The sequence below is a fragment of the Sapajus apella genome, unplaced genomic scaffold (assembly GCF_009761245.1).
Source record: "Sapajus apella isolate SASKATOON/1434 unplaced genomic scaffold, GSC_monkey_1.0 scaffold1, whole genome shotgun sequence".
NCBI lineage: Eukaryota > Metazoa > Chordata > Mammalia > Primates > Cebidae > Sapajus > Sapajus apella.
The window spans coordinates 17,282,176-17,307,240 of NW_022436941.1; the positions used below are offsets into that span (position 1 = coordinate 17,282,176).

The window sequence follows — 25,065 nt, forward strand, 5'->3', positions numbered from 1 at the left end:
TCAGAACTTTTCTGGGATTTTCTGACAAGATTTATTCTTTCTTTCTTTTTTTTTGAGATGGGGTCTTACTCTGTTACCCAGGCTGGAGTGCAGTGCCACCATCTTAGCTCACTGCAACCTCTGCCTCCCAGGTTCAAGGGATTCTCCTGCTTCTCCAAGTAGCTGGGACTACAAGTGTGTACCACCACACCTAGCTGACAAAACTAATTTTTTTTTTTTTTTGTATTTTTAGTAGAGACAGGGTTTTGTCATTTTGGCCAGGCTTGTCTCAAACTCCTGAGCCTGAGCAATCCACCTGCCTCGGCCTCCCAAAATGCTGGAACTACAGGCATGAGCCACTGTGCCCAGCCCTAACAAGATTTTTTTTTAAGTCTTTAAATGCTGGCCTGGCATAGTGGCTCATGCCTGTAATCCCAACTCTTTGGGAGGCTGAGGTGAGAGGATTATGAGGTCACAAGATTGAGTCCATCCTGGCCAACATAGTAAAACCCCATCTCTACTAAAAAAAAATACATAAATTAGCTGCGTGTGGTAGCGTGCACCTGTAGTCCCAGCTACTTGGGAGGCTGAGGCAGGAGAATCACTTGAACATGGGAGGTGGAGATTGCAGTGAGTTGAGATCACACCACTGCATTCCAGCCTGGAGACAGAGTGAGACTTCATCTAAAAAAAAAAAAAAAAAAAAAAAAAAAAATCTTAAAATGCCTTTTCTTCAATGAAGCCATCTTTGGAGTTAGGCATTACTCTCACCTTATCTGTCATCTTGATTTCAACCTGATATTCCTCTTCTTTTGGATGGACCAGATCCTCAAATTTTTAAAGAACCTTCAAGTTAAGAAAAGGTCATTTTTCCTCTGTCCAGTTCTCTGAAAAACTTCTACCTCCCACTGAAAGTCATAGTCCAGGAGTAAAGCAATCACATGCTAGAACCCTAGGGCCAACTGGAAAGTCATTATGGACCCTTGGATTGGTCTATCTAATTATCACCAAAAGCCCAAAATTCATGGTCCTGAGAAAGGTGGCCACTCTGTGCACAAGTGTCCTTGTGTAAAGAAGAGGGCAACATGAGGGAGACAGAGGCTTGACCGCCAAAAGTCAACCCAATGAAAACAAACAATAATGGATAATGAGCACTAGAATTCAAATTATCAGATGTTTTAAAAAGATGGGGTATCAGTTTTCAATTTTACTTTGAACAAATTACAAAAAAAAATTTAGAAGATTGAGGGGAAAAGAAAAATCATAAAAATAATATCTAAACTGTTGAATGACCCCTGCTGGTTCCTGATAATCTTCAATCACATCTTCTTCCTCCATTCCCAGTTCTTTTGGAATATGATTATCAGTGCTTCTCTGACTTTCAAAGAGAAACCTGAGTGAATTCATTGGAACACCCTGTCTTTGACAGTATGATTCTTTATTAAGTTTCTTGAGATGTATTGTCATTTTCACTTTGAAGTGAATCTCACTGCTATCCTGTCTAGTGACTTTGAGTTTAATGTATTCTGTTTCCCCCTTATCCCCAAAGTCCTCAGTTGAAGGCTTTGCCTCCCGGTCAGACATGGTGACAGTGGTTTCACCCAGGGGACCCACATAGCCGCAGCCTTGGGTAGGCAGAACCTTGCTCTGGGGTTGAAAAACTCATCTGCGGTGTTGCTCATCACACTGCAGCAGCCATAAATGAATTCTTTTCTATGTGTCCTTTAGTTCAAATCAAAAGCTCAACTATGGAATGCATCATTCACTGTTGTTTAACTTACTGGTTTCAGCAATTTAATGTAGGATCCATAAATAGTTCTATTAATCAGATAAAAAACTAAGACTTAAGAGAAACATTGAATAGATGGCATCTACTTTCATCCACTTCATAAGGGAATGTCCTTTCATGCCAGGTAGGTACTAGCCTGTTGTGCTTAAGCTGATACAGTATTTCACCAGTCATGATGGTATCTGTCTGTAGACCCTAACTATTAAGATGAGCTTTTAAAGACCATACATGGGACCTACATCAGTTGAAGGGTAGTTAGTGAGAACCTTTCATAAAGAACCAGTCCTGCATTTAAAACAAAAGCTCTTTCCCAGGGCAAAATGTATCAGTGAGAAAGCTCCAATGTCCCCTAATAAAAAGCAGAAACTTGAAGCCTAGATCACTTGCAAATGTAGAATCTTAATTTATATCACCATGTGTTATGGGAGTCTCAGTCTGGGCCTATGAACTTCTAAGGAGATCCAACAGAAGCAAACTGTATGGGAGAATCCTCCTATAATCTAGGATGCACTGAACTGCTTTTTAAAAAAATCCCTACTAATGAGTCCCTCCTAAGAAAACCACAGAGCAATAAGGAAAAAATCCACAATAACAGAGTCAGCAGACTTAACTAATAGGATAATTACGGTTCAATAATGTTAAAACAACTATAAAATAAGTTCATTTTAACATGGTTAAAAAAATAAAGAAAAAAGTAGAAACCATAATGAAGTAATAGGTTACAATGAAATTAAAATATTTTGAACAGAACCAAATAAAACTTCTGGGAGTAAAAATGTAGGCACTGGATTAAAAACTCAATGGCTGCATTAAGAGCAAACCAGTCACTCCAAAAGAAAGCATTACTTAATTAGGAGATGTCTTTGGGAAAATTATCTAGATAATAGCAGAGAGTCAGAAAACATAGATGGAACACACAAGAGTTTAAGAAGCACACAGAACAGAAAGCAAAAGTCCAGCCTGCAGACAAATTTTTCTAGAAATAGAGAGTAGGAAGAATGGTGGTGTGGAACTAAATTATCATAAGCCCTGAATAATTTTAATGAAGCATGTGTTACAATTGTCATTGAAAAGTAAAGGACATGTGTTTCATGAGCAGTTAATGAGCTCCAGTAGAGATTTCAAGAGCTCCAGTAGAGATTTCAAGAATACAGAGTACTTGGTTAGCCATTAATCTTTCAGATGGAGGAGAAGTTAGGAGACTGTATTTCCTTAAATTCAGTATACTAACAAGAGTGAAAAACTTTTCTGTAATACTCAAAAGTTTCTTCTTTTAGTATTTCCAAGAACTGCTGATTGTGAACTTGAAACCACAAATATTTGTTTTAGGGCATTGCATGTGCAAGACTATTTGTTGTTGCAGATAATTGTATTTGTTTACTTCAAATTGTGACTACAGCTTGCAATTTTGACATTTCTCATTTTCTTACAAGAAACACATTTTCCAACTAAAATAAAAAAGATTCAGTTATTTTTAAGACATTTTTAAATTACAAAAAAAAATCCTTCCACTACTGATATGAATGAAAAGCTGGAGGATATTCTACAATTGAGAAAATACATGAATCCTTACGTCAGGAAGCAAATGAGTCCAGTAGCAGAAATAAGAATGAATACACACCTAGACGTGCCATAGGACATAGTAAAACACCCAAGATACAAAGTCTTCAAAATGACCAGGATGAAAAATCCAATTACCTACCAAGGAGCAACAATTAGAGTGGCATAAAACTTATTATTCACTTATTCACGCATTCAGCACGGTCCCCAAATATTTCTCATACCTCTACTTTATGCCAGGCACTATTCTAGGCAGTTTGGGTAAATCTGTAAACAGGAAAGTGGAAGGGGAAGGAAAAAGGGGGAAAGGCGAGGAAGGGAAGAAAGGAAGGAAGGGGAAGACAGAAAAGAAAGAAAGAGAGGGAAGAAAAGAGGAAGGGAGGGAAGAAGGAAGGAAGAAAAAGGAAAAGGTCAGAAGATGAAAGAATATCTTCAAATTGAAATAACCTTGTAATAATTAACTAATTGTAGCCTACGTGATCTTGTTACATTGAACTCAATCTGCCTAGTTTCCCTCTTACTAATATACAGTCCTTAGTGGTTATAAACATTTTCTAGTGCTGCTGTAACAAATTATCACACAACAGTGGCTTAACACAACACAAATTGTTACCTTACCGTTCTGGAGGTCAGAAGTCCAAAACCAGTCTCACTCAGCTAAAATCAAGGAATCGTTATTGTAGGCTGTCTCCTACAGAGGCTCTAGAGGCAAATCTGTTTTCTTGCCTTTTCCAGCATTTAAAGGCTTCCTATATTCCTTGGCTCAGGGCCCCTTCCTCCATATTCAAAGCCAGCAGTGTAGCATCTTTCAATCTCTCTCTCTCTGACCCCTTCCTCTCTCCATTTGTACTTCTCTTCCTCCCTTTGCTCTCCCTCACATGCACATAATTCCGCTTCTCATTACATCTATTCCCCTGCCTCTGACTTCCTGCCTTCCTCCTATAAAGACCTTTGTGATTACATTCAGCACACCTGGATAATCCAGGCTCACCTTTCCCTCTCAATATCCTTAATTTGATAGATCTGCAAAGACCCTTTGCCATAGAAGATGATATTCACAGGTTCCAGAGATTAGGATGTGGATGCAGATGTATTTTGGTGGGTGGGAGGGGCACTATTTTGTCTTCCAGAGTAGTTGTTTCCCTGTCACTTTTGAATAGTAGTCATCCTAAAACTCTGTATCCAGCTAAAGTAAACCATTCAAAGACTGAAGGTAAAACAGTATTTCAGACAAAGAGTTTGAATGTTATAGACCATTGCTGAAAGAATCACTAAGGACTTTTCTGCAGTAAGAAGAAAATTGAATGCAGAAGGAAGGATTGAGAAGGAAGATGCAAAAATAAAATAAATATATGCATCCTATTAAAACAAACCAGTGTAAAAATACTGGAAGGCAATAATAGGGAAGATGAGAAGGAGGCATGCTACTGACAGGAGTCACCATATACCCTCTGGCTCTTGTGCAGTGTGGAGGGAAGGCAGCAAGGTTGATTAACTGCAGAGATCAATGTTAAAATCTGAATAACCTCCAAAAGGAAAGATAGCACTTAAAAAACACAGCAACCCGCAGACTCATAGCATATGCACCTAACAACATAGCCTCAAAATATATAAAGCAAAATGGACAGAATTGCAGGAAGAAATTTATAAATGCATACTTCTAGTAGGAAGATTTTTAAACATACTTTTCTTAAAATCTGATAGATAATGGAGGCAAAAAAATTAGTAAGGACATAGGATAGACAAGTGATCCAATTAACAGGCTTAATCTAATGAACATGAATAGAGCTCTTTATCTACCAACTCGATCTACATTCCTTTTCAAGTACACAAGAATATTTACAAAAGTCAACTACACGCTGAGCCGAAAGCAACTGTTAAAAATACCAAATAATCAATATCATTGCTGTCCAATAGACACATGTGAGCCGTATCTATAGAGTTTCTAGTATTCACATTAAAAATACTTTAGAAATCAGGTAAAATTAATTTTATTATAAATTATTATACTAATTATTTTAGTAATAATGTGATTATAACATTAAAATTATTTTAATAAGATTACAATATTATTAAAATTATTTTAATTAATAATATATTTTACTTTATTTTACCAATATATCCAGATATTATTGCATTTTCATATTAAGTCTTGGAGATACAACACATCTCAGTTTGGACAGCCCCACGTGACGTGCTCACTAGTCTCCTGTTGTGAACGGAGCAGCACTGGGTCATACAGACCACACTCTCCCACCTCAGTGTAATACCTAGAATCAAACAATAGTTTAAACAATAATGAATTCTGATGCTTGGAAATTTGAATAATAAATTTAAACAAATTGTGAATCTAGACATTTAGAAAATTTAAAAACTTCCTTCAAAATAATTCATGAACAAAGAAGAAATCAAATGAAAATTATGAGATATTTAGAACTGAACAACAATAAAAACCTAGATGACAAAATGCGGGGGACAAAATGTAAATATCTGGGTGTATGACTCACATGGGAACTTGGTATGTGACTGAGGCAGCATTTAAAGTTAGTAGGGAAAGAATAGGTTATTCATTACATGGTACTGAACAATTGGTTTTTCACATGGGAAAAACACATGTAATTGGAATCTTGTCTCACATCATACACAGAAAATGAATTTGATTTTTGTTTTGAGACAGTCTTGGTCTGTCGCCCAGGCTAGAGTGCAGTGGCTCAATCTTGGCTCGCTGCAACCTCCGCCTGCTGGGTTCAAGGGATTCTCCTACCTCAGCCTCCCTAGCATCTGCGATTACAAGCGTGTGCCACCATACCCAGCTAATTTTTATATTTTTAGCAGGGACAAGGTTTTGCCCTGTTGGCCAGGCTGGTCTCAAACTGGCCTCAAGTGATCTGCCTGCCTTGGTCTCCCAAAGTTCTGGGATTACAGGTGTGAGCCACCGCACCCAGCTAGAAAAAGAATTTTTTGTTGAATGGTAGAAAATCTTTCTACTTGGAAAATGGAACAGTCCTATGAACCTGCTTAAATCATGAGTCAAGAATATTAAATCGGGCCGGGCGCGGTGGCTCACGCCTGTAATCCCAGCACTTTGGGAGGCCGAGGCGGGTGGATCACGAGGTCAAGATATCGAGGCCATCCTGGTCAACAAGGTGAAACCCCGCTTCTACTAAAAATACAAAAAATTATCTGGGCATGGTGGCGCATGCCTGTAATCCCAGCTACTCGGGAGGCTGAGGCAGGAGAATTGCCTGAACCCAGGAGGCAGAGGTTGTGGTGAGCCGAGATTGCGCCATTGCACTCCAGCCTGGGTAACAAGAGTGAAACACCGTCTCAAAAAAAAAAAAAAAAAAAAAAAGAATATTAAATCAGGCAAACAATACTCTCTCTAGCCTCAAATCTTGAATGATTAAATTACTCTTTCCCACATTATTGCGTGACATTAGCAGAGAGATAAAAGGGCCATAATTTGTAGGCTTCTCAGACAGGCCTAGGATTTGTGGACAGGCACCTGGAAAGGAAAGTGATCAGGCTTGGAATTACCTGGAATTGGGTGTGACCTTGGGCAAGAAATAACCTCATTTGTTTAGTTTTGGTTTTCTCAGCTGTAAAATAGAGATAATGATGACTACCTTTCAAGGCACTCATAGGAATTTAAACAGAATAAATGCATCAGTCTTAGAAAATATTAATTCACTTTCCCTAAACTGAAAGGTCCAGAGTGAATTGAGGGCGTTTGTCCTAGTGCCCTACATCCTCTTGCAGCACTGCAAGGCCTGAGGGGTTCTGTAGTGATAGGGAATATCGCAGAGGTGCTCTGAGGTGGACAGGAAGGGCAAAGGGCTCTGAAGTTAGGCAGACTTGGCTTTGAATCCAAGGTTTGTCTCTCACCAGTTCTTAGACCTTAGGTAAGCTACTTAACATCGCTAGCCTCAGTATTTACAACTGTAAGCAGGATTAATAACAGTTCTGTGCTGATGGTTGGAAGGTAAATTAATTTAACCACTATGGAAGACAGTGTGGCGATTCCTAAAAGACCTAGAACCAGAAATACCATTTGACTCAGCAATCCCATTACTGGGTACATAGCCAAAGGAATATAAATCATTTTATTTTAAAGATACATGCATGCATATGTTCATTGCAGCACTATTCACAACAGCAAAGACACGGAATCAACCCAAGTGCCCTTCAGTGATAGACTGGATAAAGAAAATGTGGCACATATACACCATGGAATACTATGTAGCCATAAAAAGGAACAAGATCATGTCCTTTGCAGGGACATGGATGGAGCTGGAAGTCATTATCCTCAGCAAACTAACAGGAACAGAAAACCAAATACTACATTTTCCCACTTATAAGTGAGAGCTGGACAATGAGAGCACATGGATACAGGGAAGGGAACAACACACACTGGGGCCTGTTGGGCGTTGTGGGAGGGAGGAAGAGCATCAGTAAAAATAGCCAATGCATGTGGGGCTTAATCCTAGGTGATGGGTTGACAGGTGCAGCAAACCACCATGGCACATGTTTACTTATGTAGCAAACCTGCACATGCGTCCCAGAACTTAAAAGAAAAAAATCGTTCCTGTATCTTGGTCAGGATTCTTTTTTGCAGCAACAAACACCAACTCTAGCTATTCTTCAGCAGCAGAAAGACACTGTGCTAAGAATACTGAGTAGTCATAGGTTCCCCAGGCTGCATAGCTGGGTAATAGGTCCAAAGTCATACCTCAGACTGGCCCCATGAAGATGCCATATTGACTCCAGTGTTCACTGGCTGCTGACACCAGAATTATTTCTGCTATTGGAAACTGGGTGTGTCTCTGTGGGCCAGAGCAGGCTCTAGGCCATCTCTGCTTTTTGTGTCATTCACTCTCTGGTCCAGGTCTGCCTGATTGAGCCTCAGTCACTTGTCCAAATGCTAGCTGCAGGAGAGGCTCAGAGAGTAAGTTTGCCACTTCTCCATGGGAATAAGCCTCCTCCTGCAGAGGCTCCCTGCCCCCACCGAGACCTCAACCTGGGTAGCTCCCCAAGAGAAAGGGAGTTCAGATGCTGGTTGGCCACAAAGAATATCCACTACACCTGTCACAAGGATTCCTGGGAGGACAAAATGAGCTGGTGAATGTGAAGCATCTAGCACAATGTAGGCTTTCAGGGCTCAGCTGGGAGACTCTTTCAACACAGAGGACAAAAGAGCAGTTTTGGAAGAACAGCAGAGCGCGTTCTGACCAGGAACTGGGGAGGCTGTGATTAAAAGCTCTTCTAATGTTCTTGTCAGCCAACCTAACAATGTTTCCAGAGATTCTGACTCCTAAATTCACATGGGAAACATGAAGGACCTTGAACAATGCTGAAGGTTAGGGAACATGGAAAAAAAACTGTGTGTGAATTTTTTTGGAGTGGACTCACCTGTGACGGAGCCAGCAGAAAGCAGTCTTGCTTCCACTGCTCCCAGATCGTCAGCTTTACTGCGTGTGGCTTTTCTGAGCACAAAAAGTAAACAAGTAAACACTTGTTTATTCCTGCGAGTTTTCTTTTTGAAACAGGACTTTGAAGAGTTTTATGGATATACTTTTAGCAGAAACATAGAAAGTCTTATAATTGCTTTTTAGGTGAAAGAATTGATTTCACAGAAAAAGATACTTCCTTCCAGATGCTTTTCTTCCTATAGAGAAGCTTAATCACACACTCACCAGAAAGTGATGCTTTTCTTCCTGCAAAGAAGCTTTACCACACACTCACTTTCAATTGTCAGTTCTTCAAAGGCTTTCCTGCATCAGAATGAGACAGCAACACATGAGTAGTTTGAAGGCAGTGACCGACTGTATGGAATTTTATAATTTTTATTAAAATTACTTCTGCCTAGATCTGTTTGTTCAGCTCTGCCCTCATTTTCTGCAAACTCTGGGTCTAAGATTCACATTAGACCGTAAGCAGGTTTACAGGAGAAGAATCATAAGTTCTGTGCTCTTATTACTTCCCACAAAAGTTGGTGCAGGATCACACTGCCCAAAAGGAGAGTTGAGCAAATATTATTTACTGTGGGCAGTCTGTGTGCTGTGTCTGATGGGCCAGGTTCTGCACATGGCTCCCGGGGACACACTGAGAGCCCCACACTCCCATGCTGGGAGAGCAATCATCATTAAACAATATTTATTAACTAGCCCCATGCATGTGGCACTGGACTATTTAAGTAAGGAGAACAGTCGAAATGCACACCCTTTGGGAGCTTACAATATCAAACAGGACATGTTTTAGGGCCTGGAGGTACCCTGGTGAGGTATGGCATTGAAAGAGTTCATTCACACCAGAGGGCCAGGCTTTTCTCTCAGCCTGCGGTTCACTCTGTCTGCCTTCCTAGGCTCTAGGCTGCAGTTCAGTTTGCTTAAAAGGTCCTTTATTGGGAGAATTCACTGAAAATCTCTGTGCTAAAATAGCCCTTATATCAGAACCTCCGTAAACCTAGCATTTCCTTTCCACAAGATCCATTGAGTCCCACGTGCAGGTCACATTGTTTCTTCTATCCAGAAGCTGACTGGGGACCCAGTGGGAACGGGGAATGCTCGGTTACCCTGGATTATGGGAGAGGCCAGCAGGTATAACACAGCCTCTGTAACACATGGTCTACATAGCACAGAACATGCAAGAGAGCACATGAAAAAGAAAACTGCTCATTCTGACTTGTGGAGATCAGAGCTGCAAGGAAAAGAGGGTATCTGAATGAGCTCTTGAAGTTAGGTGAGACTTTGATGGGCAAAGACCATGGCCAGGCATTCCAAACTTTTGCATGGGTCCTGGAAGAGTTGGGGGAAATGATGAATTTATCTAACAGGCTTTTAAATAATCCCTCCCACACAGGGCCTATTTCATCTATTTCAAAAATCCTTGGATCTATAGGTTGGAAGCAGAATTGGGACATGTTCCACTTAGGGCTAGGAGCCAACTCCTTTCCCTGCTGCTACTGCTCACTCCCTCTGTCTCATCTACGAGAAGGCTCCACCCCAGGAACACAGAATGAAAGGTAAAAGAATGGCTGTAGCCCAGGCTTCAGCTGTGCCAGATGAACAAAAACTTGTGGGATCGTTCAGAAATATAAAATAATCCAGCCCTCCTTGCCATTCTGGGTCACCGTTAGATGATTGAAAACAAGGCGTTCTCATACACTGTTAAACAGATGTGATCATTTTCTCCACATCCTGGGAGTTAACAAAGACACCTCTAGGGATATTTTTTTCTGCCAGGTGTTTGGCAGTGGCATTGATGGGAAAAGAAGCCTCGTAATGTTTAGAGGTCAAGCGGACCTCAGCGAGTCCCTTAGTCTAGCTCTTGCCTTTAGTCTGGAAAGCACACAAGCCACAAAGCTGGGATGGCTGTTTCTTACTCAGAGAATGTCTCAAGAAGATGCAGTTTAGAAATTGGGGTGTCTAGACTGACACTGGATGCTACTCTCTCTTGAGCCTCCCTGTACTGCATGCAACCCCCTTTACTTTCGTGTTGATTTGAGGCCACATGTTCAGGAGGAAGCTGCCTGTTCTTCTACTCCACATTGCCATAGTTATCATGGAAAAGGGAGGCCTTAACCAAGTATCACCATCTTGGGCCAAGAGCTGCTTTGCCCCGATTCCCAGCAGTTTCTTCCTACAACTTTCTCTGTGCATGGAGATCTCAAATGACAGCATAGAATCACACATAAGTCTTTCTATCAAAAATAAGCTATTCTTACCTCTCTTTTTTTTTTCTGAAGCCAAAGGCAAATGATACTTTAGTCCAAAGAGTTTCACAACTTCACTTGCAAAAACAGCCAAGTTTTAATAAAAACATTTCAGCTACATAAAATGAGACCTCTAACATGTGTACAGCCAAGTTTGGAAAGGACTCATTCTTTGTGTGGATGAGTTACTCGAAATTCTTCCTGACTTTGCTGGAAGCTTGCAGTCTTTCCATTGTCTCTACATCTTAATCAATCTAACTCACAACCTTTTTTCAATGTAGTCACTTACTAAAACCAAGTATGTTCTACTTCTATAATGTAGCAACAACACATGTTTGCATGTTATTTAGAAAAAATTGAATAATGTAATTATAAGTGGAGTTCCTCTGGAAGCCCGATGACTTGTGCACTGTGATGCCATCTTTCCACTTACAAAATGGAAAAATCCCACAGATTTGGGGACATTAAGTGAGAAGTTGTATAGAATTACTTGAAAATTATATGACAAATAACAAGTAGCATTTGAGGTTTTGTTGATGCTATTGTTGTGATCTTTAAGTCTTTATTATAATGATTCTGGCTGAAGTTGTTTCTTTTATCTGTAAATTAGACATCAGATAAAGTAAAACAGATAGGAAGTTCTCCATCAGTAAATGTGCAATTCAGATCCAGCATCCCAGATTTAAGCTACCAATAAGATTTCTTTTCTTTTGAAAAATAAATGAGTATTATTTAACCAAGGTAGCATGAATAGAAGAAATAAGTATTTTATTATTTTTATATTGTTAATTTTTTTGCTCTTTAACTTTTTAAATAAATTACAACTTATGGCAGATGAAGAGTGAACATCATTAATCTAACAGTCAAGTCACTCCAATAGATGAAGGAAGAAAAGATTAGGCTAAAGATCATTCTTTGTTAACAAAAAATAAATCTTCCCCTCCTTCCTTGTAAACATTACAAACATAATATATAGGAAAGTAGAGGCAAAAATCATACATAATTCAAACATCCCAAAAGCAACACAGTTCCAACGTTGGCCAATTTGTCTCTGCCCTTTTCTGTATTCATGGTTATTGGTTTATGAATGTTTCTGATCACGCTATATTTAACACTAGAACATGACAACTCTTCATGCTTCTATTAATTCTTTGTAAGCCTTATTTTAAATGGCTGCATAATGTATTAAGCAAATGATTTAGTTAAAGGCATCACATTGTTTGGTCTTTTAAATATAATTATATTGGACTCTGTGCATAAAGCTATTTCCTTCTTTCTTTATTTTTTCTGAGACAGAGTCTCACTTTGTTGCCCAAGCTGGAGCGCAATGGTGCAATCTCGGCTACTGCAACCTCCGCCTCCTGGGTTCAAGACATTCTCCTGCCTGAGACGCCCAAGTAGTTGGAATTACAAGGGCGTGCCACCATGCCTGGCTAATTTTTGTATTTTTAGTAGAGATGGGGATTCACCATGCTTGCCAAGCTGGACCTCAAGTGATCCAGTCACCTCGGCTTCCCGAAGTTCTGGGATTACAGGCAGCTTTTTCTTTCTTAGGATTAATTTTTATTACATAAACTCTCAGAAGTGAGATTAAAATGCGAGTGCGTTTTTCATATTTATTTACAAGACTATTTAAATCTATAATTATTTAAGTAGAAATTTTTGTCCCTACCGTAGCAAGCACTCATGAATCTGCCATTTGAGAAGAAGTAATCTCAAGACTATACTGTATAATTTTATAATTTTCAGAGGATTCTGTCTTCCAGTGTCCCTGTTTTTAGGGAAATCACATCTTAATATGATTGCACTGTTCTTTTTCAAATTCAGCATTTCCACGTTCAGCTTTGAAAATATCTAGGGCTTGACCCAGCGTTTAGTGTAGAAAAGGAATTCATTAAAGATATGAAGGGGGAAAAAGAGAGATAGAGACAACTTCTCCTGACAGTACTAAAGCATTATTTATGCGGTGGGACCGGAGTAATTTTATTTTGTTTTTGCACCATTATGTTATATAGTTCCCGGGAAGAGTGTGACAGCAGAGTATGGGAATGTCCTTGTGCACACATTTCACATCTGCTTGTTCGTGTGAACACAACTGTGCCAGGAGCTCTGGATGTTAGTTTTTAGCATAGAAATCATGATGTTCAGCTTTAGTTCCTGAACAACTGTAAGGGAGATTCCAGAGGGACAAGCTCAAGAATGACTTAGAAATTATAGACCAGATCATACAACTGTCATAAAGCTATCATCAGTTAATAAAACAGGGTTTTCTTTTCATTAAAAAAAAAAAAGTTGGCTTTTTTTCCTCCTTCAAAAAAAAAATATTGATGTTGGACTCTTTGGAACTTTGTCTGACCTTCTTTCTGCTGACTTTTTCATTTCCTGTTTCTTTTCTTTCATTTCTTTTCTTTTTTTCATATGTTGGGGAGGTAGGGTTCTAAAACAATCTTCCAATGTGCTAAAAGCAAATATACATCCCCTAAAAGTAGTATAGCTTCGATGTCCTTGCTCCCAGAGCCCTGCACTGCAGGGTCCCTTGCTGCTGTGAATCAGGTTTCTCCAAAATGTGGTTTCTCGCTCCATCCCTCTTCCCTTCAGCTCCCACAGAAACCAGGATGTGCAGACATTTGCGGGAAGAAGTCCAGGAATAAATATGATAATATTCTGAACGAAAAGCAAATCTATAGGAAAGATGACATTTGTGGTGTCTATAGAATGTTTCATGGATGAGCTTGGTTTTTTACATTACATTTAGAAGTTTCCGTCACGTTTCTGCTAAGTCTGCTTTTTTGCAGCCTAAAACTGTGTATTACTTCCTTCATCTATTATTTTCAATGGACATACAGTAACAAAAATACGAAGTAGTATTTATTGAGGGTTGTGAGCAAAGTGTTTTACACATGTAGCTGAGGCTGCTATGAGTTCATCAAAACCCATTTCCTTTCCTTACTGGGCACACAGTTAGACTATACCACATGACTGAGTTCTGGCCAATAGAATGCAAGTGGAAGCAGGAAGCAGGAAGCAGGATTGTCTTCCCCACTGCAGTAGGATGGCTTTGCCACCTGCTGGCTAAATGGAGAGGACTCTGAGGATCAAGAGGTGGGTGGAGATAGAAAAAGATACGGGGAGCCAGGGCCCCTTTACACAGAAGGCCACCCCTCTTAGACATCTGCATTAGACTCTCATGTAAGAAATAAAGTTTCCGTGTTAAACCACTGAGAATTTAACGCCAACTGGTGTTGCCTTCACTAATACAGAAATTGGTAGTGGAAGTCAGATGCTGCCATCACAAGAACCTGAAATGTATGGCAACGACTTAGTGGCTAGTCCTAGAAGCTCTGGAATTAGAAGAAAGGGTTAGAGTGATGGTACACGTTGGCTACTGGCTGGCTTTAGCACAGTATTACAAGAAAGACTTGAGCTCAGAAAAGAATTGGCCAATTTTCAAGCAAGGTTGGGCAGGAACAAAGAAAGAATCTTACAAAGTTGAAAGGGTCAATTGCTTCTGGACCTCCAAAGAGTATGAGATGCTTTGTAATCCAACAGTGCAAAGAATGCTTTGGTGACAATGGCCCAGTAAGACTTGTCAGTTAAACAAAGTGATGCAGCTGTAGAGCAAAAACCAGATTAAACGTTTATCTCCCACATTCTGTGACCTCAACAAAGCTGCCATTTAGTTAAGAGGGAGGCGTGGAATATGAAGCATTGAGAATAGTATCTAAGAAATAACCTTGTGTGTGGTTATGAGCACAAGGAACTGACTGAAGCAAATAAATCAGAAGCCTCCTAAGTTTTCTAGAACATTCTTTTGTCAAAGAAACTTTGAACCTGGACCAAAAAACAAAAACAAAAACTCCTTTGACTGTTTAAACCTCGAAACAACCTTCAGGCCCCTTTTTAGACTGCATTCTAGCCCGGGCAATAAAGCAACACCCCTGTTCTCTCTCCCTCTTCCTCTTCCTTGTTCTTCCTTTCCTTTATTCTTTTTCTTTCTTTTTTTTTTTTTTTATTCTTTTTCTTCCTTTCTCTCGTTCTTAAATAAAAAAATAAATAAAAAAAAAAAAAAAAAAAAAAAAGAAACAACCTTCAGGCCCCTGGACTTACAACATTAAGAAGTTGAACAGCCTGCAAATGAGGCACAGTCAATGCACAATGCAGGTATATTCATAGAGGCTAATGAATAGACCAGGACAATTCCCCAGAGGGTGGAGCCAGTGGCCATGGAGAACCATAGGCAGAGTTTCTCATCTAAAAGAAGGCCATTGTTTCCATCTTCTACACCTAATGGAAAGAATTTGTGTTCATCTAGAGATCCTGGACTTTGAGCCAGATGCAGCTACTGTACGGAACTAGGGATTATCTCCTTTGGGAAAGAGGTGAGTGTGGAGGAAGAAGGAAATGTGTAGCTGGTAACCAGAATGCTGGACTGTGGCAGACATTGCTATGTGCTCACGAAAACTCATTTCCTTTCCTCCTAGGCAGAGTATAGTTCCCAGAATCCCCTGTATTTCAGTGTTCTCATAGGACTGAATTCTTGCCAGTAGAATGTAAGTGGAAATGAACTATGTCACTTTCCTCATCTGCAAATCATAAGACAGAAGAATCCTGGGTCCCTGAATGACCTCATGAAAGGCCATCTAACAGGAACTCCCTCACTGGACTGTGAAATGGGCAAGAAATAAACTGTAATTGCATTGGGTCATTGAGAAGTTACTTTTATCAGTTACAGCAGTTACTTCTACCTTAATAAATACAATGCATTATCTCATTTAATGTCCATTTAATAGATGAAAGAATTAGAGAAGCTGAATGATTTGTTCAGGATGACTTGTTTGTAAGAGAGACATCTTATGCTAGAACCCAAGTCTATCTGGCTCTGAAGCCATGCTTTTAATCAATGTGTGATACTGTTTCACAGAAGAGCAGGCACCCAAATGTTGTAGCCCTTGGGACTCCCTCTTAGTTTGTCCACATTTTTTTTTTCAGAACCAAACACAATAATTAATGTTGTAATTAGGGAATGTGTGATCTAAATCTGTGAATGCAGTCCAGGAGATCTCATTATGTTAGGGGCCAAGCCTCTAGTCAATCAACATTGACTCTAATCAATCAAAATTCCTAGACCTTCTTGCCACTTCTAAGCCCCTACTCCCCATTAGAACAAGTAATTATTTTAAATCTGAGGGTAGATTTTTACAAGCAATCCTGTTTAATTTCTTCTTAGTAATCTCAGCCTAGCATTTTAGCCTGTCAATATCTTTGCTTGGATCATCCAGATAACAATCCAAGTTTGGGACCTTTCCAGATTGGGATGGAATCCCAGTGTGAAGAGCAGCATCTGAATTCTTACTACAACCAGTGACTGTGGTAAGAACTTTACATGCTTACCTCATCCCAGCCTTACAAATGAGGAAATTAAGTTGTACACAGGTTAAGATCTCACTGCTTGTAAGTGGAGCCCATCCTTATCTTATGGGGGACCGGGATTTTTGTACTAACAAAAAAGTACCATCTTTTTCCTCTTAAAGTGGGAGAGATCTAGCGTTTGCTGAGCATACATGGTATGTAAGGTGCTTTACTCACTCTACCTCAATTAATTGTCATGATCATCCATCCTCACAAGGACACTGAGAGAGAATAATGTTTAAAGATTTCAAACATGGAAACAGAATTATTTTGAGAGTGTCTCTATATAGTAAATGAGTCTATATAAATAAACAATGAAAGCAGAAAGAAGCAACCAATGAGATACCTTGAGCTCAAGTTCACTGGACTGTGACTCTGTGAAAACAGAGATTTTTTTCTACCCTCTATGAACACCATCTGGCACAAGGAAAGTACTCTATAGTGTTTGTTAAAATGAATAAATAAATGAATGTAGACCTCAGTGGGCAGATACAAAACTCTACATGAGATAAAACTTCATTCATATAACAAGGATTTCTCACACAGCTACTACATAGAACACACGTTTTGGGGACTGTGGCTTCTTGCAGAAGGAGGAACACAAAGGGAAAGGAGAAATAATACAAATAAAACACATGTGTGTGCGCACACGCACACACCAAGACATAGATATTGACTATCCTAACCAAGTTTCTTGAGTGTTGTGGAGCTGAACTATATCCAGGCCAGCAGAATCATGGAGTAGATGTGCAGATTACAGTTCTCGAAGCTCTGCATTTAAACCCAATACAAACACCCAGACTTTAGCACGGTGTCAAGTGTCAACCCTCCTAAATCAACATTAGCAGATAGTCCACTGGATTGGAAAGATTTAAGCATAACCACACTAGATGATAGGTAGGCAGACAATCCATCCAGGCTTTCTCAATGCCACAGAAAATGTGGGCTCCCTGAAGTTTCCTCTGAGACAGACACTAGATAATGGATGCCATGTAAACCAGATGGTAAACCCATTTGACCCTCTTGAGTGGTGGCCCTTATCCTTAGGAGCTTTCCCCATTCTTGCTCCCACCTATGTCCTTTCCCATTCACCTTCCAGTCTCTTCCTCCTGCCTCCTTCTACCATTCTATTTCCTTCTGAGTCTCTATATCCCTTTGTTTCCCTCCCTCCATCCCTCCATTCTTTCCTTCCTGCCTTCATTCTTTCTACTCCTCCTTCCCTCCCCTATCCCTCCCTCCCTCCCTCCTTCCTTCCTTCTTCCATCTTCTTTAGTCTCTATTCTCTTTTCTATTTCGTCGTTCTTTATAGGTCTCTCTCTAGAAGACAGTGGAACTTAGAAGCTCCAAAGAAGAGTTAAGCACCTCCGTGTCCTTGCTTTGGAGGCTGAGATTAGAGCTGGCAGGGAACAATTAGATTGTGATTTTAGGAGCAGCCATTCATGCTACATCATATTTCCTGTGCACAAATTTACCAGCTGAGCTATTCACATGCTGTCATTTTAGGCAAAATTGTTTATACATCACATAATGCTAGTCTATGTTGTGTCTGTTAGAGCCCTGGCGAGGAGTCTGCCCTGGATTGGACAGTTGGACCCAGGCACATGGTCAACACAACACATGAGCAATCCATATTTGGGCATGAGTATGCCTTAAACACTAATGGGGCTTGGCACAGCTGTGGCTCTGGAAATCTAGCCCACAGATCAGCTCACACATCAGGGAAAATCAAAACAGAATTCAGTTGGCCACTTTTTCTCTGCAGAGACATGAGAAGCATTTCGAGTTAAGTCTGCAAAACCTTGTTTTTCATGTTTAAGTCAGTATTTGGAAATGGCCAAATGTTATCAGTGCCCTATTTTTTACAACTTTTTCTCACAAAGGAAGAAGGCCCAGATACAGACCCAAAGCATGGATTTACAGGCAGCACATGATCAGATGGTACTTTCTTCCCTAAGGAGCTTTGAGATCACTGGGTAAACACCCATCTGCCTGTGACAGTTTGCATATGTTCCTGCTCAGTGGATGGGGAAGGAATAGGATGGGGCCCATGAGCCTCAGAAGCGGAAGAACAAAGCAAAGTGTCTCAGAATCAATAGAACCTAGATTGCTGGCTCCATTGTGCCTAGCCTGGCCCTTCATGGACCCTGAAATTTAGAACCTTTTCAGACATATCCCCCAGGATTCCTCCTTATGAGCTCAAATCTCAATCACATTGGTCAACTCTTTGTTTGCCTGATTCTCTTTCCTTCCAGGTCTAAGTTAGCGTGTTTGTTTCCCTTTCTATTTTCACATTTCCAGACTACAATCATCTTCCAAGTCTCAGATCATATGCTACTTCCAAATGGAAACAACTCCTCTCTCTAACCATGCAGCACCTTACACCTCTTAAGACGTGCTTGTCATTTTCTACTTTGTGTTCCAATTGTAACCTGAGAGAATTCTGGTGTCACTAGAGGGAGTGCTAAACAAACAAACAAACAAAAAATAGAAAGTCTGATTCCAGAGACAGATGTTTGTATTTCTTGGTGCTCCCAGTGCTTCCACCACACCCCACGGCCCATTCTGTACCACTTCCCTAAAAACATACACTGTTCCCACTTAGTATTTTGGAAGGAGGAGGGGTACTCAGCTGAACTAGAGTAAGAAAAATAGCAGCAGTTCACAAATGAAGCTGAAGGAATTTTCTCCCCACTGTATGTGCAGACTAAGGGTTTGCCTAGTGGTCAGTTTAGGAAATTAAGTGATCAGGGCCATCAGTGTGGGACGGAAAACTACAGATCTTAGATGAGACCAACACCAAAGCTGTAGACATTCCAGGCAATCTCAGGGATTGGGAGCTTGGCTATCCAAACACTAGCCACGTGGACAACGACTCAAGCAATCATGCCTACACAATGAAACAAACGAAACTCTGGACATTAAAGCTTGGGCATGCTTCCCGAATGGCATTATCCTGCCTCTTGTCACACACTGATGTGCTGGGAGAGTGACATATCCTTGTGGACACATGAGCTTTGCATTTGGGACCCTCTCAGACCTCTCCTTGGGCGGGTCTTCTTTTGGCTTTTGGCTGGTTCTGATTTGTATCCTTTGCGATATAAAACTGCAGTCCTAAGCGTAGCACTTTGCTGAGTTCTTCGAGTCACTTTAGTAGATTTTCTAACCTGAGAAAGTAAAGGGAGCCCTCAGATTTGTAACCAGCTGGTCATAAGTGCAGGTGGTCTGGTGACCCTGAACTTGCAGCTTGTGTCTAAAGTGAGGGCAGTCTTGTGGAGGACTGTGCCCTCAACCTGTGAAGCCTCATTCAAATCGTTGGTGTCAGAAGTCATTGCAGCAGAATAGTAGACATCTGCAGGACAAAATTTGTGTCAGAAATGTGCCATTCCTAAATCCAGAGACCTGGGCTTCCCATAAACAAATTGGAATCCAAATAAGAGCTCTAAGTTTACATATATCAGAGAAAGACTATGTCTTAAACAGCCCTGCAGTTCCCTGTAAGCAGTGCAAGATTTTAGTCTATTTGTAGAATGAAGTAAAAAAGCCTCACAACTATTCTACTCTAACTGATTTTAATGCAATCAAAGTTTTGTAAAATGTCATATGTTTGTTGTGCGCCGTGGCTCATTCCTGTATTCCTAGCACTTAGGGAGGCGGAGGCGGGCAGATTGCTTGGGCCCAGGAGTTTGAGAGCAGCCTGGCCAACATGGTGAAACCCCGTCTCTACTGAAAATACAAATAATTAGCTGGGTGTGGTGGCAGTTGCCTGTAATCTCAGCTACTCGGGAGACTGAGGCAGGAGAATCGCTTAAATCCCGGAGGCAGAGGATGTAGTGAGCCAAGACCATATCCCTGTACTCCAGCCTAGACAACAGAGCATGACTCTAACTCAAAAAACAAAAACAAAAACAAAAACCAGAAATCATATGCCCTTTATGCCTAAGTTAAAAAGAGTGAAAGTATATGCATCAAAAATTAACAGCAGTCATTTATGAGTAGAACAGTTGAGAGCTTCCAAAATATATAGTACTTTTGCTTGCTGATGTGTTTGTTTACATGTTTTGCTTTTATAACCTATTAAATAAGGTGAGTCAGAAGGGGAAACGTGGGAAGCTTCTGGTAATGAGGGATGTTTTCCAAAGGCTGAATAAGGAAGTGGGCTCTGTTTAGGCCTACTTTTGCATAACTTATATGGACAATTTTCTCTTGTTATCGTCATTTTGGCTCTGTGATCTTGGATAAGTCATTTCATCTCACTTTTGCCTTATGTTAAATCGGGGCTTATGCAAGATGACTGCTAATATCTCTTCTGCTCTAAAATTCTAAGTGCACATCTAAAGACTCAAGTTTATGTGCCTATAGCTCAAAAACGTCCACAGATGTGGGAGGTGAGAGAGGGGTTCTTGAGTAGGTGAGCCCCTCTAGGGGAAGATTTGCATAAAGCTGATTTAGCAAGTGAAAAATGGACTGTGACAGATTAATGCTGGGAGGCTTGATCTGCTCAGTATCTGGCCCACACAGCCTGGTCTGATCAGATCTTCAAAGTCATATGGTCCTTATTTGGTTTTACAATAAATAACTCAGACTTATGAGTTAGACACCAATTAATGAAATCATCTAGCCCAGAGGAGAGAAATCCTCCCAGGCAGTCACTTTGGAAACATAGGCTGTCCATTAGGTTTGCCAAGCCTGGGGCTTTTATTCCTGCTGGTGATAGAAATTAGAGGATTCCTCCCAATTCCAGGTGACCTTTGTTCTGAAATAACAACAAGTGTTGCTGTGAAGGTCAGAGACGGCTTGGCTCCCACAGACTTCACTAATTCTAATTCTACTTACAGGCTGGGCTCAATACTGAGATGTAGTTGAGGACCATAGTGAAAAGACAAGAAACTTCTGATCAAACCACATTCACTTATTTTTTTTTTTTTTATAACCATCCTGAAAGGGTATAGGAATGACTCCAGGTAGAACTGTTTTGGAAAGTACTTAAGGCAGCATCTTGAGGCATCATATCTCTGTTTGGGAAAGGAAACTATTGATGTGTTCATATATATTGAGAACCAAACCCACCATGGGTGCTCAATAAATATCAAGCAATCAATCAATTCTCCAGCCACAGAGAAGCTTCCTGTTCCAAACATGTAGTCATGGAAGGGAGCTTGGCCCAAGACCCATCTCCTTCGTCCAAATGTGACTCCAAACTCCAAGAAAAGTTCTGGGTGATTTTTTTTCCTTCATCCCACAGCAACTGATGGCACAATCCTTGGCAGCACTGGAAACACTGATTTCCAGATCAAGACACCAAAGCAATGAGATCCTGCCACGCATTGGTCAAGCTTCTACATCTTAATGGAAACTTAATGAAAAGAGAATCTTAAATTATAGTCAGGCAGCTGATTGAAAGTGGCTGTACCTGTTTTCAGAAATGCTCTGAGTAAAAATGAATGTGATTTTGAAAATGGAAATCTATTGTATGGAACTCTTTAGCATCGAAAGCACTTGCTGGAAGACAGCCACAAACTGCATTTATTTGAGTCAATTTCGCATCCATCAGTATGCTTCAAAGATGACATTCTGCATTTTTATTTAGTGATCTATATATTATAAATTTTACCTCTAAGTGTCGGGAAAAAGAACATTAAAAGCCCACTGTAATGGCTAACAAGATACTAACAATTTTTAAACCAGGCTGTTGCAAAAACGATTACTACTGAAGTTTAAACATAGGGAGTTACCTGCTTTCCAACTTTTAAAATTGAGTTTCACCAAATGTGAATTTCACTTTGGAGGGTTCCAGTTCTACTGCTCTTTAAAATGATGCATGTTTAAATGGTTCCTTAGGCACATATGATTTGCAAGACTGTTTCAGCTGCAACTTTATAGACTTTTTGATAGATCATTTGTCTTTGGCTTTTAGAGAATGGAGCTAAAGTTATATGATCATATGTGTTTTCTATTTAATAGTCATGTATCAAATCTCTACATACTTCTTAGTGTGGTGGGATAATAATTTGATATATTAGTTATGTGGGGTTTTCTCTTTTGCAGTGTTTTAAACCTTGTGACTCTGTGAGCACCTCCCATTAGGACTGTTAGATGTATGGCCTCCACTAAAGGGCAATTTCAGAGGGGATGGTTGAACAAAGGGACACATTATGTGTTTTTAAATCCAAAAGCCCCTTATCCTAGAGTATGACAGAAGAAGTGATGAGAATCAAACTGAACCAGTCTCCCTGGAGTTCCATTTCTCACCTCTACCCAAAATAGTGATCTTAGAGCTGGCAAGGGAAAGAGATTGCTGAGATAGCAGTGGGTGGCCCTGAGATGGGGGTAGATGACTTGCCCAGGAAGGGGGCTAGGTAATCAGATGTAGAGAAATGGGCCTGTTTTCCATCATGGGTACTGAGGGATGACCAACCCCCACAGAATTCCTTTTGTCACCATGCCCCTGGAAAACAGTTAAAAACTTGCAAATTGTTTATTTCTGGAATTTTCCATTTAAGTTTTTTTGGACTGGTTGACCACAGGTAACTGAAGCCTTGGAAAGAGAAACCTCAGATAAGGGAGTTCTACTGTAATTCTTCTTAACTGAAATATTAGCGTAACAGTTGCTGGTTGACTATCTTTCAGCACTATGATTTGAATCACATCTAAATCCAGTAAGTGTGGAAGGCAAGACACACCTCACCCCATCTTCAATCAAAATGTTGGGAAGAAAACAACAAGAAATTGGTATTAGCCTATTTGCATTTGGTCCAAACAATGTGTTCATCTTTATTTTACAAGGCTGGTTTCTGACTCATTATAAAACTAGTTCTTCATACCAGAAGAGTATATTCAATAGATGACAAGTAATCTGAATTTTAAAATGTCAATCCTCTTATGTATCATTTCAAGGAAAGTAAATCAGAGGTCAAGAAACTATGAGATACTGCAAAGAAATGGAACCATAAAAACAGAACTGGATGACAGATAAACAAACTCTGGCAGGGAAGGTATGTGAATACAGAGGAATTATTCAGCCTTGACCCCCGCGCCTGTGTGGCCCACAGAGACACATGTCTGCGAGATGAGGCCATACATGCATACATTTAACTTATAGCAGCTCAGCCGCATAAAATCAGTCTACCTGTCTTTTGTGCAATTAAATATTATAAATTATTTATTGCATATGTAATCTTCATTATGTATTGTGTTTTATCATACAATTAAATTTTTATACATATATATGACTGTACTTTATATGCATTATGAGGGTTTGTCAAGGATGATTGGACTACGTACATTTTTTTTACCTTATATGGACATTGGAATCACTTTTCCATACAAATAGGACTTCATTACATATCTTAATAATCACTTCTCACTAAGTTTAACAGAGTTTTAAATATGAAGGAACCATTCAGCTCTCTAAGGTAGAGTCATCTCATCCATATTTACGTACCTTTGGGGGTTGACATCCAAAATCAATTTGATTCTGAATTGATTTAGAAGTGAATGTCCATACTTGATATACAGACCTTTAGATAAGATTTGTACCTTTTTGGCTAACCTGTTTATTTCATTTACAGTTAATCCAATTCCAATAGGAATACTGTATTTTCAAAAGCTATAGGAATTTGGCTTCAAGAGGTGCTGGCTTCACATGTGGAACAGAAGGTAAGGTGAGTCACCCATTACATGCACAATCGAAGCCTGACATAGGGCAGAGGTATCTGATTTGAAAATCAATTCATTTATAAGCACATCCAAATTATGATGATAGACATTCAATCCTCAGAAAAGCATATGAAGGAAGTCAGAAAATACATGCCCTCTTTACCTTTTGCTAACAGTTTCTGGAGGCCCAAATGAATGATTTTGCTTTCCATTTTTTTGAAAGTTCCGCTTATTTTAAAAAGTTGAAAAATTGCTGACCTAACCTGTAGTTCCAATCATTAATGTTTTCCTTCTTGTCTTGGACCTAAATACTACTCCCAGGCAATGAGTATCATAGGTTAATGATTCATAGACTTAAAGAGTATATCCTTGAATCAATTTTCAGTGGAAGTCTTTGGATTTAATTGAATACTGTCTAGGCCTTGAAATATAAGAGAACAAATCAGAAACACCTGTGTGACTATGCATTACTTAAATGTCTGTTATTTCTCCCTGACACATCTTATTGGCTAAATACTATAAAACGATGTCTTCTCATTGGCCTTCTTTATTATTTTCATATCTTTATACTTTAGTTTCCTTCTAATAAGAAGAAAAGCTTTGGTAACATGAAAACTTGACCTCTTTGTTCCCATCAACGCAGGAACTTTGTAGACGTCTCTCCTTTTCTTGCTGGTCAGTCTTGCTGATTGGAAACTTCATTTTCAGCCCATTCTGGAAGATGAATTAGAGCTATGAGAACAATCTTCACAATTTGTCTTGCAGAGAGTAAAAATCAAATGTCTCTCCAAAGTCAGAGCAAAGCCCCATAGTTTTGTGCTTTTCCTGGCAACAGGGGAAGACAGGTCTGTATATACATCCCTCTGATTCTTGGATATTGGAGCCAACCAATTGCTGGCCAGTTTTCACACCACTTTTAGCCTTTAGTTCCTAACACATAGCTCTCTGCACATGATGAGTC

The 25,065-nt window shown here is 39.9% G+C and overlaps 1 pseudogene; it reads right to left on the reverse strand.

Annotated features, from left to right (window-relative positions):
- Positions 1 to 696: 696 nt before the first annotated feature.
- On the reverse strand, positions 697 to 1,832 carry LOC116550436 (annotated as a pseudogene).
- Positions 1,833 to 25,065: the final 23,233 nt, after the last annotated feature.